The 7,532-nt window shown below is 41.8% G+C and overlaps 1 non-coding gene across 1 annotated transcript; it reads left to right on the top strand.

Moving 5' to 3' along the window:
- The first annotated feature begins 3,771 nt into the window (after window positions 1-3,771).
- On the top strand, window positions 3,772-3,878 carry LOC141625791 (small nucleolar RNA R71). Its single transcript, XR_012535545.1, has one exon. It is a non-coding gene; the product is annotated as a small nucleolar RNA R71 (small nucleolar RNA).
- Window positions 3,879-7,532: the final 3,654 nt, after the last annotated feature.

The raw sequence follows: 7,532 nt of genomic DNA, 5'->3' as shown, positions 1-7,532 counted from the left end.
AGCGCGACTAGCATGATAGTTCTCAAATTTCCTCCCGGAAATCGCCTCCCAAAGAGGAACGGGGTCTTTTCGGGATTCTTGTAATAACTAGATGAATCACTAAGACCCAATGCTTTACCCAATTCATCAAAGGTGATGCGCCTACTCACATTAGCAAGGCGGAACTCGATGTTTTCTCTAGTCTCTACCTTAGTAACTTTCAAAGAACTCAAGAATTCTAAGGTAAGGGAGGGGTATGTCAGTTCTCTTGTAGCAAACAATTTTCCCAACCCCATGGCTTCAATGAAGGCTTTTGTTTATTCAAGGACACCCAATTTGTTCAATGCATCTTCACATATGAATTTGGTGGATAGAAAGGATTTTCTAGCATACTTGGAAAATGTATCCCTATGGGAGTTAGAAATGAAAATTACCTCCGGATAGTTTGATAATTGAGCAATTTCCGGAGTTGTTGATGTTGTTGCTTCCAAGGGAGGTTGTTGTTGTTGAACTTCCAAGTTTGAACTAGCTACCACCATAGCCAATGAGGCTTTCTTTGCTTAAAGACATTTTTGTCTTGTTGAGAGTGCCTTTGCCTTAGGTGCCTTTGTTGCTCCTTTTGTCCTTGCCATTTATGATTATACCAAGAAAAGAGTGAAAATCTTCAATTTCCAAGTATACCCAAATCGATTTTAAGATGAAAGACTTTGCCTTTATAATTTCAAAAATCGACTCAAAGGTTGAAGATTTTGGCGCTTGGGTTGATTTTTGTTGGAAGATGAGTGATTAATTGTTGTTAAAAGGAAGTTTGGATTTGATTTTGTTGAATTTGGTTGAGGAAATCTTGTTTTGGTGATGGAGAGGATGAGGGTTTTGAGTTTTGGGGTTTATGGGTAGTGTTTTGAAGGAATGAATGAAGAAATGAATGTGGGATGGGGTATTTAAAATACCCGAAAATTTCAAACACTGCAGGGGAAGACGGGCGTCTTTCCTTCGGGACGCTCGGATTCTGCCTTTTTTGGTTCAGGATTCTCGCCTAAAGACGGGCGTCTTTCAGCAAAGACGCTCGGATTTATCGACTGCAGGACGAGCGTCTTCTGCTGAAGACGGGCGGATTCTCATACAGTGAGCTTTTCTTGTTTTCCACAGCCAAAAACACGGGCGTCTTTCCTTCCATGACGGGAGGATTTCTGAAGACGAGTGTCTTCTCTACCAGGACGCTCGAATTCTTCGACAGTCCCAAAATTTCAAATTCTCAGTTAAAAATGGACGGGTGGATTCAGGCAAAGACGGGCGTCTTTCCTGAAGACGAGTGGATTCCCATGAAGACGCTCGGATTCTCCCTGTTTTACCCGGATTCAGTTCCATCCGTGCACTTGCATATCCCTTGTCATTTTTCATTCTTCAAATCCGGTGTTCTTCATTGTAGGAGCACTACTAAGGCATGAATAGCCTAGGCAATTGCTATCCCCACACTAAGCTAAAGCACTACACATCAATTGAATCATTAGTCCCTCCCTCACTTCTCTAAAAAATGATAATTATCTTGATCAAGGCATAAAAATCCAAAAATGACAAAAATGCAATGTAAGAATTAAAATGCGAGTTAGGGAGTTAGAAATATTTACAAATGGTGGTTTAGGGAGGACTCCACCAAACTCTCATCCTTAGTGAGATGTCATGGGGGCATGTCCAAGGTGTTGTTGATGTTGCTCAACACCTTGAAAAAGTAGTCAAAAGCTTGTTCATTATCGTGATAAAGATCTTCAATAGACCTTTGCCCTTGTTGTCGGTCTTGATCGATAGCATTACCAATATAGGGATTGAAAATCCCTTCAAACTCATCGTCCCAAAGACCACAAAATTCATCTACTTGATCACTAAAGATCTCTTGAGTTGATAGAGACAACTCTCCCACTTTCTTGTCTTGGCCAATGAGGCCATCCTCTTCATTGCTCGACTTTGGTGAGCTTTTCAAGCTCTCTTTGTTACAATTCACTTGCTCTTTGAATGGAGCATCTTCAATTTTCTTCTTCCATTGGAATTCCGACTTCTTCCTATCATCCTTCCGGCTATAATGATCAACCATAAAACATGGTTCATGCAAACGGGGAGCTCTCATGGTCTTGTCAAGATTGAAAGTTATGCTCTCATCTCCCACTTCTAGAGTGAGCTCTCCATGCTTCACATCAATCACCGCACCCGCGGTGTGTAAGAAAGGTCTTCCTAGAATGATTGGTATGTTGGAGTCTTCTTCCATGTCAACAATGACAAAGTCCACCGGGATGAAAAATTTCCCAACTCTTACGGGAACATCTTCCCATATCCCTAATGGTGTCTTCGTCGATCTATCGGCCATTTGGAGTGTGATATTGGTGCATTTAAGCTCTCCCATTCCTAACCTTTTACTCACCGAGTACGGCATAACACTCACACTAGCCCCTAGATCACATAAGGCTTTGTTGATCGTGGTGTCGCCAATGGTACATGGTATTGAGAAGCTCCCGGATCTTTGAGTTTTGGAGGTGAACTCCTTGAAGTATTGCACTACTCACCTTAGTGAAGGCGATAGTCTCAAGCTTCCGGATCGACTTCTTCTTTGTGAGGATGTCTTTCATGTATTTTGCATAGGCCGGCACGTGATTGATTAATTCCGTGAAAGGAATCGAGACTTCCAAATTCTTCACAATTTTCATAAATTTTCCAAGTTGGTCATCAAATTTGGGCTTGGCTTGACGACTTGGAAAAGGAAGTCTAATCACAATGGGCTCCTTCTCCTTGACCTTGTCTTCATTTTTCTTTGAAATTTATTCTTTTGATGGTTCTCCATCCTTGGAGTTTTGCACAATTTCTTCTTTGTCACTAGCTTCCACAACTTCATCCTCAACTTGCTTCTTCGGTGCTTCATACCTTGTGCCACTCCTCAAGTGAATGGCACTAACCGTTTCATGTCTTGGGGGATTACTTTGAGGTGGTAATTGCCCCTTTTGTCTTTGTGAGCTTGAAGATGCTAGTTGAGTCAATTGGGTTTCCAACATTTTGGTGTGAGCTAGGATGTTGTTGATGGTGATTTCCTTTGCTTGACTATCTTTTTGCATTTGAGTGAAAAACTCTTGTTGATTATTTTGCATTTGGAGGACCGCTTTTTGAACATCAAAACCTTGGTCATTTTGTTGATTGTATGGAGTTTGATTTTGGTAACCTTGGTTTTGGTTGTAAAAGGGTCTTTGATTTTGGTTTCTCATGGGAGGTGGGGTGTATGTTGGTTGAGGGTTTTGAACATTTTGGCTTTTGTATGAGAGATTTGGATGGAATTTGGTATTTTCATTGTAATAGTTTGAATAAGGGGTGCCACTCTTGTATGCTTGGAAAGAATTCACTTGTTCATTTGTTCCCCTACATTCACTTTGGTCATGTCCCAAAGTTCCACAATTCTCACATATCCCACTTGGGATTGATGAAGATGCCGTCATGGCATTAACATGATGCTTTGGTGATTTTGACGCTTCTTCAAGTCTAGCCATAGCTTTTTCAAACTTCAAATTGATGGTATCAATGTGAGCACTAAGTTGAGCACCCAATTGAGTAATGGAGTCCACTTCATGCTTTCCTCCTCTAGTAGCCTTGCGAGGTCTACTATATTGTGAGTTATGGACCGCCATTTCCTCAATTTTGTTCCAAGTTTGATTGTCATCAACTTCGGTGAACATTCCATTTGATCCCATGTTGAGAATGTTCCTTGAATCTTCATAAAGACCGTTCCAAAATTGTTGTACCAAGAACCACTCGCTAAGTCCATGATGAGGACATGAGCGACAAATTCCCTTGAATCGCTCCCAAGCTTCATACAAAGATTCTTCATCCCTTTGCTTAAAGCCCGTAATTTGAGCTCTTAGCATGTTAGTCTTTTCCGGTGGATAGAACTTTTTGTAGAAAGCTAGAGCCAACTTTTTCCAAGAATCAATTTCGAGAGTAGCCTTATCAAGGCCTTTCAACCATTGTTTTGCGGTGCCAATTAGAGAAAAAGGAAATAAGACCCATCGAATTTGGTCTTGAGTTATACCGGTTTGAGAGATCGCATCACAATAGTCACAAAAAGTCTCCATATGAGAATGAGGGTCTTCACTTGGCATCCCCTCAAATTGGCTTCTTTCGACTAATTGGATAAATGCGGATTTGAAAATAAAATTTCCGATTAGATGTTATGGTGTGGGAGTAACATTGGGTAGGTTCTCCTCGGTGGGTACGGAATGTGATGAAAACTTAGGCATTGTGGGTTGATTTTGTGTTGGATTTTGTGTTGGGTTCTCCTCACCTTCTCTTGCAAAAGGGTTGATGAACTCAATAGTATTTGGTTGAATATCTACAACCTCACCAATACCTCTCAAAGTTCTCCTAGCAAGTCTTCTATTGGTTGTCAAAGTTCTTTCAATTTCGTGATCAAAGGGTAACAAGTCACCTTGTGACCTTCTAGACATGCAAAATATCATACAACTCGAAAACAATTAGAACAAACTTGAGGAGTTTTACTTCCCCAAGGCAAAGAAAGACACAACTAATAACAATGTAAGAAAATCTAAATCAAGTTAACACCGTCCCCGGCAACGGCACCATTTTTGGTCCTGTTCCCTCGTGGGATTTAGTTTTCAGTACTTGTCGTTAGGAGCACCTAGACCAAAACACAATTTATAACTTCACCAACAACTCTACAATTAGTAAAGAGGCAAGTAAAGGTCAGATCCCAAGGGACGGGAATTGAGATGAGATTTCTATTGCAACTAGTGGTGTCTTAGGGTGTCACAATTGGGGTTTGAAGTAGAAGATCACTATACTAAATAGTAATGAAAGCAAACAAGCAAGATGGATTAAAAGGGATGTAAACAATTGATAAAAGGCACTAGGGTGTCATGGGGTCATAGGGGATTCATGGGAATTGATCATACAAACATATTCTCAAGGTATAAGCAAGCAATTATTGTTGTGATGGATCGAGTTGGTTTATATCTTAAGATCCTAGGAAAGTTTGGGTCCCGAAGCCGAATCGATTAGATTGTACAACACCTACAAGTCGACTTAATCTTCCCTACTCAACAATATGCATGGTCTAATGAGACTCGAGTTGGTTTATGTCTTACAAGTCTCATTGAAAAGATAGGTGATGGTAGTAAATGCAAGGATTCATAGGCTTAGCATTTCATCAAACATAACATGTGCATAAGTTAAAATCACAACAAGCAAGCAAATAAACTATGAAAGCATATTAATTTAAGCATGAATCATTCCCCATGTTGGTTTCCCCTAATTACCCATTAACCCTAGCTAAAGAAACTACTCACTCATTATCATGTTGAACATGCTAGCAAGGTTGTCAATCATACCAACAAAGTGAAACATGATGAATAAATGAAAGTGATTAACAATAATTAAAAAGGGATTAAGAGAATTATACCTACTAATGATTCCAATAATAAAGCAAAGAATAAAAGAAGTACTTGATGCTTGATTGGAAGGTTGTCAATCTCCCAATAATAACCCAAATAATCTTCAATTACCCAAAATAAAGGATGAACAAGAGAGAGATTAAGGAAATAAAACTTCTATTAAAACTTGATTAAATGTTGATTACAAGATTAAAGAGAGATTTGATTGATATTAACTACTCTAAAGATTGCTAAGAAGAACATGCTCTTCTAATTAGACTAATGGGGTATTTATAGTGGGGATTAGGTGCATGAATTAGGGTTAACTAAGGGCTTAAATGACGATTAAGTCCCTTGTTGAGGAATCGCCGGTCCCTTAGGGAGACTCCGGTCTCTAGAAAAAGATGTGCATCCTTCCTTGAAGCTTGTAGAAGACGAAATGGGACTGTCTGGGAATCCGGGCGTCTTTAGCACGGGACGGGCGGATTTGGCAGCTTCTGGACGGGCGTCCAGGGGGTGAAGACGGGCGTCTTCTGGAGATTCTGCCCGGGCGTCTTGTGGAGGAAGACGCTCGGATTGTGGGTGAGGGACGGGCGTCTGCAGGGGAAGACGCACGGATTGTTAGGCAGTCTCGTTCCTTCTTCTTTTCTTCCTTTTTCTTCATAAAATCCTTGAGGATTTCCTCGGGGATGCAAGGATCTTTTCTCATCATTGCCCATCTACTATAGTATGTACAAAGGCCTTCTAATCTTGTCTCTCCTTGATGCTTGGTCATTGAATTCAATCAATTTAGCATCATTTTGCCATGAAAATGCAAGGTTTGCTCTTCTTTCCTACCAAGGACACAAAACCTCAAAGAATATGCAAAACAAAGAGCTATAGACAATAAATGACCCAAATATGCACTAAAAAGCATGGGAACAAGGCTAATTCGGGGACTAAATATGCTCTAATTATGGTCACATCAAATAGATGTTAATGTCTCGGAGGTGGCTAGGAGAAGGGCTCTTGCATTTTGCCTTGTCGATGTGTACCTCTTTGTTGATGTCTTGAAGAAGGAGGGGCCTAAATGTCATGGTAGCATGACCCTTATCCATGTGATTGAGCAAATGGAGCATGGTAGAGATCCATCATGGTTGGTGCTTGGGGAGATTATCCAAGCTTTGGACAAGGAAGGCTCTTGTGGAGAAGCTCCCTCTTTCGGATCCCCAAGGATTCTCCAAGTGTGGTTATTGGAGAGGCTACGGTATGTAGAGCCTCCGGTTAATCCTTCTTCTTACTCCTTCCGTCACCTCACTATGAGGAAGAAGTTGTACCCGGATAGTTTTGCTTCCACCGAGACCTATTGGGCCGCAAGATTGGCGGAGGAAGGTGGTCCTCATATCCGTTGGGTGGTGCCGTGGTGGCACTTGAGGTCCTTCACAGGGTTGCCCGCTTCGGGTGCTAGTCCTCGTTCTTTGATGGTGGTGGGTATGAAGGTTGTTTCCTTCATATATCCCGAAAGGCTCATGAGGCAAATGGGGCGTCAACAAAAGGTGCCCGCTCAAGATACTCTTGTCCAAGAGAATGTTTTCCGGAACTCCGAGCTTGTGGAGTTCTTTGAAAGGTGGTGGGCCACTCGGCCGCTTTGGGAGGTACCAAACCCCGTTGCCACGACATGGGTGACTCCCGCTTATGTCAAATGGTCACGAGCTCCGTCCTTGGAAGAGAGATCCAAATTTTGTAAGGACGAGGTTGTCGATTTGAAGTACCGAGAGGTTGGCAAGGCCAACCGTGCCTTCTTTGAGGAGTATGTTGATGGAGCTACCCCCGATGTGATGAGACCACCGAAGAGGAGGAGTTCCGGCCCCAAGAATATGGTGGGCCGTGCATTGGCTCTTTTTGGGGTCGAACATGGTCTTGTGCTAGACCGGAGGCCGTCGCCGTCTTAGATCCGTTTAGGATCCGTTCTGAGGAAGAAGTCCATGCAAGGCGGGCCAACAAGAAGAACAAGGGGAAGATGTACCCCGAGGGAAAAGGCAAGGGTAGAATGGAAGAGTGAAGACCTCCATTACACACTTTATTATTATGTTGTATTATTGTTGTGAGTTTTTATTATGTTGTACTAGCTAGTTGTTGTGTGTTTTGTGCTAG

Source organism: Silene latifolia, chromosome X (genome assembly GCF_048544455.1).
Source record: "Silene latifolia isolate original U9 population chromosome X, ASM4854445v1, whole genome shotgun sequence".
Taxonomy (NCBI): domain Eukaryota; kingdom Viridiplantae; phylum Streptophyta; class Magnoliopsida; order Caryophyllales; family Caryophyllaceae; genus Silene; species Silene latifolia.
The sequence above is the reverse complement of the archived record's forward strand: the minus strand, read 5'-3'. Positions and strand labels throughout refer to the sequence as shown.